Below are 12,545 nucleotides of genomic sequence, written 5' to 3'. Positions count from 1 at the left end.
ATATTGGATTTAATACATGGTGTTTTTAAAATCTGTCTGCAAAGTCTTCAATACTCTTCCAAAGGCCAAGCCTGTTCCCCTTCATTGGAGTGAGGGCTGGACTTTGTGATTCAGATTAGTGCTTTTTACAAATGGAATGTCACATATGTGATGGTGTGTGACTTCTTAGACTAGGTCACGGGAGGCAGTTTGCTCTCTCTCCTGAATGACTCACTCTGAGGAAAGCCAGATGCCATGTTGTGGGAACACTCAAGTAGCCCTATGGAGAGGTCCAACAATGAGGAAGCAAGGCCTCCCATCAACAGCTCTGTGAGTAAACCATCTTAGAAATGGCACCTCTACCCTAAGTCAAACCTTCAAATGGTTCCAGCCCCACCACCTTTTGACTGTAAATTCATGAGACCCTGACCCAGAACCATCCAGCTAAGCCAGTCCCAGATTCCTGATCCACAGAAACTGTGAAATAATAAATGTGTATTGCTTTAAGCCACTGCATTATATAGTAATAAATAACTAAACAACAAGGCATGCCACCTCACAGAATAAATATGAGGATTCAATGACATGATGCTATGAGTTCCCTGGGATACCTGTACGGGCTTATAAAATCCACAGTGACCATAATCTCCATGTGGTATGGCTACAGTGGCAGTGGAGTAGTTTTAGGCACTCTTGGGAAACAGGGTTATATCAAGACTGTAGCCTACAAAGGCAAGGGCTGTATCATTTCTATGCCTCCCCTACTTGATGTCTAATAAGTAATGCCATTCCTGAGACAGAGTAGCTGATTACCAAGTATTTGCTAAGTGAATGAATCAACACCTTTTGAGCAAATCATTTAAATTCTCTGAACTACAGTTGCTTTCATTGTCAATTAAAGGAGTTGAACTAAATAATCTAAAATATTTGTCCTGGTCCTGAAATAATTCTAAAATGCTGTAGGCAGAGATTCACATAATAGTATTTTTTTTTACTTCAAGATTTTTGAGCTCTTGCTATGTACTGTGTGCCAGGCATTATATTAAGTGTTATGCAGGTATCATCTTATTTAATCCTCTCAACAACACTATGCAGTAGGTAATATTATTGTCCTGATTTTCAAAATAAGATATCTGTGGCACAGAAAGTGACATAATTTTCTTTAGGTGGTAAATGTGAATTGGATTTGAATGAGGGAGACTGACCACATTATAATCCAAAGATGAACCTGTTTAAAATCTTCAACTTTGTGGTGTGGTCAACTGCTCTGTCCTCATACTAGACTCTAAGCTTCCTAGGACAAGGACAGTTCCTTATGAATAAGTGTTTTTACATTGCCTAACATATCAGTAAATGCTGATTGAATAAATAAGTGAATAAATGAATGAATAAACAAATACATAAGTGGTATGGAAATGCCTTTAACTTACATTAATTGTGATTGCAAAAATTATGGAAAAGTTAGACATTTGGGAGTTCATGAGCTGTTCACAGTTACTAGGTTACTAGGATACCTACTGAGTGTTTACAGAGAAAGCCCATCTCCTAGCCCTCTCCTTAAGCATATCCTAACCAACAGAGTGTTATACAGTCTATTCAAATAAATAAGTTATAATTCAGAGAAATGTTATAACTAAATTTTAGTGTAAAGGATAAACAGATATCATTCATAATGTTGTAGAAAGTTCCAAAGAAACAACTCTCTGAAGTGAAGTGATCCAGTAAAATTTGCTTTTAATCAAGACGGTTGTTAGCTTGAATATGGAGTTGAAGAAATTAAGAATCAATGAAAACCTATACATAAGAATTGGGATGTTTTAAACTAGCTTTGATTTGAATATTGTAACTCTCTTAGAATTAATAAATCCCCCTTTTATGGGGTAGACCACTTAAATCCCTAGAAAGGATGGCTTCCCAGTAGTATTACAATAGCAGTTGCACCACCAAGACTTTTTCTCTCTTTCAGAAATGTGAAGGAAGATACACAGAAGCCTTAGATGAATGGTTTTAGGGAGGGAGAACTAACCAGGATGAGAAAAGATCAACAAGCTGGAGCTATGTGTCAGGTGGACCAGGCAAAGGCTGGGCCCAGGAAGAGAGCCCAATACTGTGAGAAATTTTCATAAGTGTTTTATATTGTAGAAATGAAAACACACCTCACCCTAGCCCACACTTCATTTTTGCTCAGAGTTCTATGAATTCCATGCATTTCCTATGACTTCCCTGTACCTGTTATTTACTTATTTACTTTGATTCTTTGTTAATTGAGTAGATTTCATCATTTAGTTTTTTGTTTAAGAGGATTTTACTTTAGGAAGTATTTTACTTGTATATACTAAGCTCTTTCTTGCTTAAATGTCTTTATTCTTCAATGATGATTCAGGAGACACTAATATTCATTCATTATTTTGTTTCTAGTGCACTTTGCAGATTTTGAAACTTACCTGCAACAATCAGGGTCCACCCCAACTTCCCCCTTCAGGATAATTTGTTCTCTTGCTCTTTGTCCTTGAAATTCTCTTCAGAATTGTCGTGGTGTTGAAAAGTGCATACCAATTTTTGTGAACCCAGTGTAATTTTCCAACCTGTAGATTCAGTTGTTTTACTAATTTGCGGGTTTTTCAGGTACCTTTGAAGTTTACTATGATTTTATCCACAAGACCAGAAGTTATATTAGATCATTTTAGTATATTTTACAGCTTCTCTTATTATAATAAAATATTTGTTTTAATTATCTGCACTTTATTATCACCTCTGATCATTGCAAATCTTGTTGGTGAATGATTTGACTTTAGTGTGGTTTTCATTTCTTTTTTCACTATTTCTGTTTTATAAATTTGGTAAAAATATTTTGTTCTTCAAATATGTTTCCTTGGGCATGCCATCTCCCTTTTCATCTCATTCTCTTGTTTATTCATATTGTCTTTGAACTACTATTCCTTTGAATTCATGTCTCATTAACTTGTCACACAGCTTGACACTATTGTGACAAATTCTCTAGTGCTCCTTGAATTTCGTTTTACTTTTGACTTCATAGTCTGTCGTTTACATGGTACCTCCTTTCTTGTAGGTTTTGAGATGAGGTGTGATGGTAGACTTCCCATAGAATTCTCTGTTATCCTGCTCAGTGTCCTTCTCTCATGTTGCTCTGTGTGTTGAGTGCCCTGAACCAAGTTGGGCAGGGAAGATGCCCCAAAGCCTTGGACTTGGACCCCAAACAGTAAAGCATGGAAACCTTATTTTCCTCTCCCTTATCCCTTCTCACCAATTTGTCCCCAGCAGCTCCTTCCGATACCCTTTGGTTAAGAAAGATGAGGATGCCTCTTACCTTGAGTCTCCACATATTTGGGGGAGATAGACACAAAAATCTCATGGTTTGCCAAGCCAAGAGGGTGACACTGGAGCAGAGTTAGTAGTGAACTATGCTGTACTTTACTCAAAATCACTTCCTTTCTTTGGTTTCAAGTTTAGGGTGTTTATAGAATTGGGTTAGATTCATCTCTGTATTTGGTGCTGTAGGTACTCTGGGATTTGGCTTCTGGTTTCTATTATGTTTTTGTTCTTTAAGTAGAAAAAGAAATTGTGTAATGCAATTTTAATTCCCTACCTTAAATTGCAAGTTTATCTTTACAGCAAATCTCCTGTGTCTTTATACAGTAATATATACAGTAATATATATATTACTTTGACTTTCACTTTATCTTGGGCATCTTTATGCATGTTTAGCTTTTCTGTTTTTTTTAATCAAATGATCCCTTTTGGGGACAATGGCTAATAATATAATTGCCTTGGCTGATTTAAGTAAATAGCTCTATTTTTATATTTCTTTTGTTTTAGTATAAATATAATAAATTCTCATTGTAGAGTTGGGAAGGAAATGCAAAAGTTTAGATGCAAAGGTTTATTTTTTTATATGTTAAAAAAAAACATAACTAAGGAAATAGAATCTAAATGTCCCTTCCACGCCTCCCTTTCCCTCTCCTTGCCCCTCCCACTGTCTTTATTGAAGCTCTGAAAAGGTTGCATGACCTTAAGCTGTGGTGATGGGGTTGACTAGTAAGGTGTGTGAGAAAGGGTCTGTTCCTCCTTCCCCAGCCATCAAGGTTCTTGGTGCACAAACCCTGCCTGATCTTTATCAGCCCCAAAAGAACTGTTGAGTAGCAGGAGCCCCCAGTGGATTAGCAGTTCTAGGTGTCATCTGTGTCATCACTGAACTTCAACATCCAGACACACAGGCCTCCTCACTGCTCCTCAAAACTGCCACAGCCTTTACCAGCTCCCAGCTTTGCCTCTGGTTCTTCTCTCTCCCTCCTTTTTCTGCCCCAGCTCTCCAGCAGCTGCTCCTTGGCCCCTTCTCAGAGAGCCCCCCTCGCCACCCTGGCTGGCGTAACTCCTATGGGGACAATCTGCGTCACCCACGTGTTATTTCCTCATCACCTGCCAGCATCTGCAACTGCTACCTTTTCAGTCTAGTCTGTAGGACTGGTCCTCAGCCCCAGCTTCCTGCTTGGCATTCAGGTTCTCATCTAGCCCCTGCACTCTTCCCCTAAGCCCACCTCTGACTCAAGAGCCTTTCAGTTCTCCTGGCTCATGCTTTCCCCTGGGGTCCTGCCAGCCCTGCACTTCTACCCCAGCTAGCTCTTCCCACTGAGGTGATCACCCTGAGGACTCCCCAACCACAGGCATCCCAGTGTCTGTGCCCATCCCACAGTGACACATTCAGATCAACCCTGACCTCCCCATGTGTTGCCAGACTCAAGTGATCCTACCCTACAAGATAATGAAGATAGGGTGACAAGCAGAGGAGAGGCCATGGTGGCCCATTCAGATCAACCCTGACCTCCCCATGTATTGCCAGACTCAAGGGATCCTATCCTACAAGATAATGAAGATAGGGTGACAAGCAGAGGAGAGGCCATGGTGGCCCATTGCTCCAATTTTGGCTCACTTCTGAAACTCTACTCCTGATCACTCAGGAATAGTGTGGATGGTTGGAGTTTGAATTCTTGAAGGTTCTGTAGCCACAGAAGAAAATGTTCCAACCTACAGCTCAGCACAGCCCACTGCCCCATTTATCCATTTCGCTCTGAACTCCCCAGTGTGGGAAGCAGGTGAGTTAGCCACTCTTCTAGAACAGATCTCCATATATATTTACTATAAAAACCTTTAGAAACAAAGCACAAGTTTTGCTGCTGTTGTAGTCAGCATTTCTTTGCAGGAGCATCTTACTGCTACCTGGAAAAGAAATGTTAATGATTGCTTTGTGGCTGTTTGGGGTGTTTTTAATTGTTCCTTTTGAGGTCCAGCCCAGAACAGGTCCTTTCCTGCTCAGGTCCAACCCCCAGAGGAGTGGGAAAGCTTCAGTCTCTGAGAGTCGCCCTAGTTCCAAGTAGGTGTCAGCTTGTCAGTTTTGCTAGAGAGAGTGACCTACCACAGAGATGAGATCAAAAATCCTAGTCTAATTGAACAGCTGGTTGGGAATCCCCACGGAAAATGTCCTCCTTTGTTCTTCTCCCATTGACAGGTGTTTTCCTCTCGTAGAGTTTTGTCTCTGTAAACCATGTTAGATGGGTTTGCCTTGACCTCAGAGGACTCAAATGGGGAGAGAAGGAGATCACCTCCCTTCTCTGCTGGCACCAAGAGATCAGATGAAATTATTTGAAGTTCACATGAAATTATTTTCAGTTCACATGTTTGAGTAAGTCAAATAGTGTTCACTTGCCAGCAGGAAATCAGCTTCAGAAGCAAGATTTGGGTGGAAAATACAGGATCAGACACAGAAATAACGGTCAGGCTCAAGTGACTGAGAGTCCTTGCTCTCTGTGCCTGGAGAGCCAGGTCACCTGTATTGGGCTATTTATAAAACTCATTCTTAGCATAAGTCACTCTTAGTGCCTGTTGCAATTTGGGAATTGACAATTTCTAACACTGCTTGCCTCTGAGCAATCAGAAAAGTCTTCCTTCTAGAGCTTTCACACAAACTACGAAGGGTTCAGAAAACATGTCACTTAGAGCTGGCATTGTGTGCCTGGTCCTATACCAGAGACTTGGCATCAAAAGAAAAATACAGCTTAAGTGTCCTTACTTTTAGGGCCTGCACCACTTATCAGGTGAAGATTATTCAAGGTAACTGTGAATGATGAAGAACAAGGAATTTTTGTTTTAATCCTCAACCAAGGACATTTTTCCATTGAGCTTTAGAGAGAGGGAAAGACAGAGAGAAATATCAATGTGAGAGAAACACATTGATTGGTTGCCTCTTGCACAGATATATGACCAGGGCCCCAGGTGGGGAAGAGCCTACAACCAAGGTATGTGCCCTTGACCAGAATCGAACCTGGGAATCGAACTTGGGAATCGAACCTGGGAATCAAACCTGGAACCCTTTAGTCCACAGGCCAATGATCTATCCACTGAGCAAAACTGGCTAGGGTGAAGAACAAAGAATTTTGACCTGAGAACTTCTGTTTGCATTAAAAGGGAACTGAATGTTGAAATTCTATTATGCCATCCTTAGTATATTTTATACTGCCACTATAAATCTACCTTTTACTTCTTAGAATATCATTTTAAACAAACATAACTCATGAAGTTTCTACATAAGCTATTGAAATTGTCAACTCTGTTTTAAAACAGAATATTTTGTTATTGGATCATAAATAAATAACTTTTTAGCTACTGATAACCTTAGCAATAAAAAAACTAAAATAAATAAGGTCTAAAAAACTAAAGAAGAAAACAAATGAGCTTGGGCAATCATTTAAGAACACTTCACCTAGTTATAATTATTTTCACCTCACAGCAATTTCTATGGTCAGAGTTTTTAAAATTGGATGGGAGGCCCTCGCTGGTTTGGCTCAGTGGATAGAGCGTTGGCCTGTGAACTGAAGGGTCCTGAGTTCGATTCCGGTCGGGGGCACATGCCTGGGTTGCAGGCTCGGTCCGTAGTTGGGGGTGTTTAGGAGGCAGCCGATCAATGACTCTCTCTCATCATTAATGTTTCTATCTCTCTCTCTCCCTCTCCCTTCCTCTCTGAAATCAATAAAAATATATTTAAAATAAAATAAAATTGGATGGGAGGCTGCCATTCTTTCATTAAAAGTAATATTTTTAGTATTAAATATCATTACTTTCTTTGAATATTTACTTACGAACTTTTGAAAACTAATTATAGACTCACAGGCATTTATAAAAACAGTACATAGAGTCTCATGAACCCATTATTCAGGATCTTCAAGAGGTAACATCTTATATGAGTGTCAGATAGTATCAAAAGCAAGAAATTGACCTTGATGTAAGTATAACCCTGTTAATTAGACTAGAGACCATATTCAGTTTCCAGCAGATTTTACATGCACTCAAATGTGTGTGTGTGTGTGTGTGTGTGTGTGTACGTGCAGTTCTGTATCATCTGATCCCATGTGTGACTCCACCACAGTCATGATGCAGAACTGGCTGTCACTGAAAGGGCACTCTCTCATGATACCCACCCCACCCAGTCCCTATCCCCTGGCAACTACTAAATGTTCTCCGACTCAGATTTAATTTTAACGATCCTGTTTGGCCCACCTCACTGGCTTGAATCTTGTTGATAAAGAGTTTCAGCCAGACTTTGCTTGGCATCCAGACGAATTAAACATTAAGGGAACATCAAAGTGGGACATGGTGACCTTCTAGCAAACCGAAGAAGGTAATTCACTTACTTTGTTGTTCTTGTCCTTTGTTCTAATAAAATAAACTTTCGTTCTCCTTTCTGCGAGTTCAGTAGGTGGGAGCTCCCTCAAGGACAATCCGAAAGGAAAAAGTCAATGAGTAGTATATATATAATATTTATATTATATATAATAACAATACATAGATAATGTATAATATACTGTATATTACATATATAATAACAGTACCACTTCATTTAAATTAAAAGCAAATCTATTTCCCATTAATTTAGCAAAACATTAATCTTAGTGATAATTAAAAAATTGATTCCATAAACAAAAATTTTATAACATTGTAATTTTCCTAGTTGTTAACAATAACACTAAATCCTGGTCTGAACTTCAAGATTTTTCATCCAAATCACATCATATCATTTTAAAATAATTACATAAAGAGCTCTCAAGGGAGTTTTTGCCATTCATATACCAAAGAACCAAAATGACATAAACATATAGAACTTTGTAATTAAATGAATGTTTTTAAAATGTTTACACTCAACTATTTGGCAAGATTACCTTTCAAAAATAGAGTCATTGGTATTTATTATACATATACAACATTATATCATAATAATGTATATTACATATTATCTATTTATGTCAATATTATAAATCATATAATAATATATTAGAGTAACATATAATTTGGTTGTTACATTATAATATACTAGAGGCCTGGTGCACAAAATTCATGCACAGACGGGAGGGTATCCCTCAGGCCAGCCTGCACCCTCTCCAATCTGGGACCCCTAGAGGGATGTCCAACTGCCCGTTTAGGCCCGATCCCAGTAGAATTGGGCCTAAACAGGCAGTTGGATATCCCTCTCACAATCCAGGATTGCTGGCTCCCAACTGCTCTCCTGCCTGCCTTCCTGATTGCCCCTAACCGCTTCTGCCTGCCAGCCTGATCACCCTCTAACCACTCCCCTGCCAGCCTGATTGATGCCTAACTGCTCCCCTGCCAGCCTGTTTGCCCATAACTGCCCTCCCCTGCAGGCCTAGGTTCCCCCCAACTGCCCTTCCCTGCAGGCCTGGTCACCCCCAACTGCCCTCCCCTACTAGCCTGATCACCCACAACTGCCCTCGCTTGCAGGCCCGGTCCCTCCCAACTGCCCTCCCCTGCTGGCCATCTTGTGGCGGCCATCTTGTGTCCACATGGGGGCAGCCATCTTTGACCACATAGGGGCAGCCATCTTGTGTGTTGGAGTGATGGTCAATTTGCACATTACTCTTTTATTAGATAGCATAGAGGCCTAGTGCATGGGTGGGGGCCAGCTGGTTTACCCTGAAGGGTGTTCTGGATCAAGGTGGGGGTTCCCTTGGGGCATGGGGCGGCCCGAGTGAGGGGCCTGTGGTGGTTTGCAGGCCGGCCACGCCCCCTGGCCACCCAAGTGGAGGCCCTGGGATCTGCGATTTATTTATCTTCTATAATTGAAACTGTGTAGCTTTGAGCGGAGCCAAGCCTCCTGCTCACTCCATGGCCACAGCCATTTTTGTTGGGATTTATTTATCTTCTATAATTGAAACTTTGTAGCCTTGAGTGGAGGCCTGGGCCTGCCAGGGTGTGCGGAAGCTTGGCTTCCTCCATTGCCAGGGAAACCCAAGCCTCCTGCTTGCTCCATGGCTGCAGCCATCTTGGTTGGGTTAATTTGTATACTCTCTCCTGATTGGCTGGTGGGCATGGCTTGTGGGTGTAGTGGAGTGATGGTTAATTTGCATATTACTCTTTTATTAGATAGGATTATTGGACATTATTACTATATGTATTTTGTCATATATAATACAAGTGTATAATACAAATCAATATTATATGTAATATATGTATAAATTATATTAATTATATACTATTTCTTATTATATGTCTATTATATATATATTATTATTATATAATAAAAATCATTCAAAAAACATGAATACAAGGACCTCACCATATGCACATTGCATTTAACATGTAGAGGGATGTTCAGGCAATGAGCTTTGCAATGTGACAATGAAGTTGTACTTCATAGCAAGTCCAGAGCTCTAGTCTCCCACAGGGCCTTGAGCACCTGAGCATTTGATTAATATGTACTCATTCTTCTTTTTCATTATAAGCTCCTTTAGGATCAAGTCCTATTGTTTTTTGGAACTAAGTAATATCTGATCACAGTTCCCATTAGATGTATAACAAATGGGCAATCTGGAAAAATAGCTCTTAGAATGTTTCTATTAGAATTGAAAACAAAATCCAATCTAAAGATTGGGTATTTTCTTTTGTAAAGGTAGCAGGTTTAGTGTTACACTAATGGCTGAAGGCAACTTTATCTTTGGAGTTGGTTACTGTCCTTGGTGCTGAGCATAGCTTAGCCTACTGGTCCAAAGAATATTTTATTCACATACATTTTCTAATAGAAACTATTGTTCTTTGCAACTTTCCTGGACTTTAAGCCATGAGATTCTTACCTCATTTGGAAAAAAAACATTTGATTTACCCTAACTATAATATAAAGTGTCTTTTAAATATTTTCTCCAATATTTATTTAGAAAATATTCAAAGACAAGTTGAAAGAATTGCATAGGAAACATCCATACAACCATCAACTAAGTTCTACTTTTTTATTTTTTACTATATTTTCTTCATCATTTGTCTATCTATCTATCCATCTCTTAATCCATCTATCAATCTACCCTAATTTTTCTGCATTACAAAGTAAATTGTTGGTATTGCTATGTGTTATGCCTAAACCCTTTAGCATGTATTTTATCAACTAGTGTTTTATATTTCTTTATAAACACAACTGAAGAGGACCTTGCTTTAAAAACACATTCCTCCACAATATGACATGCTGCCATGAATATTACAAATAAAAATCCACCTAATACCATTTTTGATGACATATGTTGCTAGGTAAAATTCTGTGGTTATAATTTCAAGTGAACAGGCTGCCCGCACCCTGGATGCACAGAGATGGGTATGCTCTTCACCCTCCTGAGAGGGGAATCTGTGACACTCCTTTCGAGGACTCTCCTCACCACTTATGCTCAGTGTGAGGTTCTTCTGGGTCTGCCAGGAGCCACAGCTCCCCTCTCTACCTGAACAGGGGTTCCCAATGTACCTCACTGACCTTTTAGGAGAAGTACCAGTCCTTCTTTCCAACTCTAACATGCCTTTCCCCACTGAGACAAGGACTCTGAGTGGCAAAGCCCTTTGTTCTACGCCAAGCTTCTTCAGATGTAACAGATGTATTTTCTTGCGCATTCCCTTTGGCATGTGGCATTTGAAGTTTCTTATCACTGGCTTGATTTTCTATATGGGCCCATCATTAAGTAACATCTGTATTTATCTATCTTCATTAATGATCTTAGCTAGTCCTTCTGGGTAACTTGCTATAGATTCCACATTAGTACTTGCTGCTTTACCTTGAACCAACCTCTGCTGGCTTCGAATTTTTTTTCTGCAGCTTCCTCACCTCTCTCGGCCTTCATAGGATTGAAAGGTTAGGGCCCTGCTCTGAATTAGGCTTTGGCTTCAGGGAATGTTGTGGCTGGTTTGATATTTCTAAATGATCAAAACTTTCTTCATATCAGCAATAGGTTATTTTTTTTTTTTATCATTTGTGTGTTTATTGGAAAAACACTTTTAATTTCCTTCAATAACTTTTTCTTTGCATTCACAAGTTGGCTGTTTGGTGCAAGAGGCCTAGCTTTCAGCTTATCTGGGCTTTCAGCAAGCCTTCCTCACTAAGCTTAATCATTTCTAACTTTTGATTTAAAGTGAGAAGCATGTGACTTCCTTTCACAGAACACTCAGAGGCCATCGTGGGGTTATTAACTGGCCTAATTTTAATATCATTGTGCCCCAAAGTATAGGGAGGCCTGAGAAGAGGGAGAGAGACAGGAAATGTTTGGTTGGTTGGAGGAGTCAGAACACACATCACTCTTACCAACTAAGTTGTTTTGGCAGCAGTTTGTGGAGCTCCAAATCCATTCCAACAGTAACATGAAAAATCATTGATCTCATATCCCCACAACAAATGTAATAATAATGAAAGAGTTTGAAATATTGTAAGAATATGTGATAAAATGTGACACAGACACAGTAAGTGAGCAGATGTTGTTGGAAAAATGACACCAATAGATTTGCTTGACACTGTTACCAGGCTAAAGGTGTCCCTTCGCCTGCATGCACCAAAGCCCAAACAAATACAAACAGGAGATTGCAGCCATGAAAGTAAGGGTTCACTAGTGAGGAAATGGTGTCAAGCCCGGGGTGACAGGTTATTGGTGCTTTCTGATAGCTTCCAGGGGATGAGTTTTATAGGGAAAAATCATTAATCCTAGTGGCTAAAGGAGTCGGAGTCCTGGGCTCTGCTGATTGGATGGGGCCAGGGTAGGGAAGTGGATCATTGTATCAGGTCCTGATGTCAGCCGTGGCATTGTTCTGTCCAGTTTCTTGAGAGTGTGGTCCATAGGGTTGTTCTGCTTTCATGGGTCTGGGGCTGAAACACAACTTAAGGGAAGATGTTATCTTTAGCTTAACTGAAACTCTGTTTCTGTGGTCAACAAACCTGAGGCTTTGTTCTTTAGACAGTTTGATGCTGACCAGAATCTGATGTCCTAATGGTTTAATGATTAAGGAAGGGAGTGGAAAGACAAAAAAGAGAATGGATCATATTTAAAAAATGAATTTTTCTGTGTGATTACTACACAGAGTTGCCACAAAACTTCAATTTGTAAAAACAAAAACAAAAACAAAACAAAACCACAGTATCTGTAAGTACAATAAAATGGAGCTCAATGAAATGAAGTATGCCTGTATTTCTAATTTTTCCTCCTCTTCATACCATAGCCATGAAGGCCAAGACTTTATTGTTC

The sequence above is a fragment of the Plecotus auritus genome, assembly GCF_963455305.1.
Source record: "Plecotus auritus genome assembly, chromosome: 7".
Classification (NCBI taxonomy): Eukaryota; Metazoa; Chordata; class Mammalia; order Chiroptera; family Vespertilionidae; genus Plecotus; species Plecotus auritus.
This window is presented reverse-complemented; position numbering follows the sequence as displayed.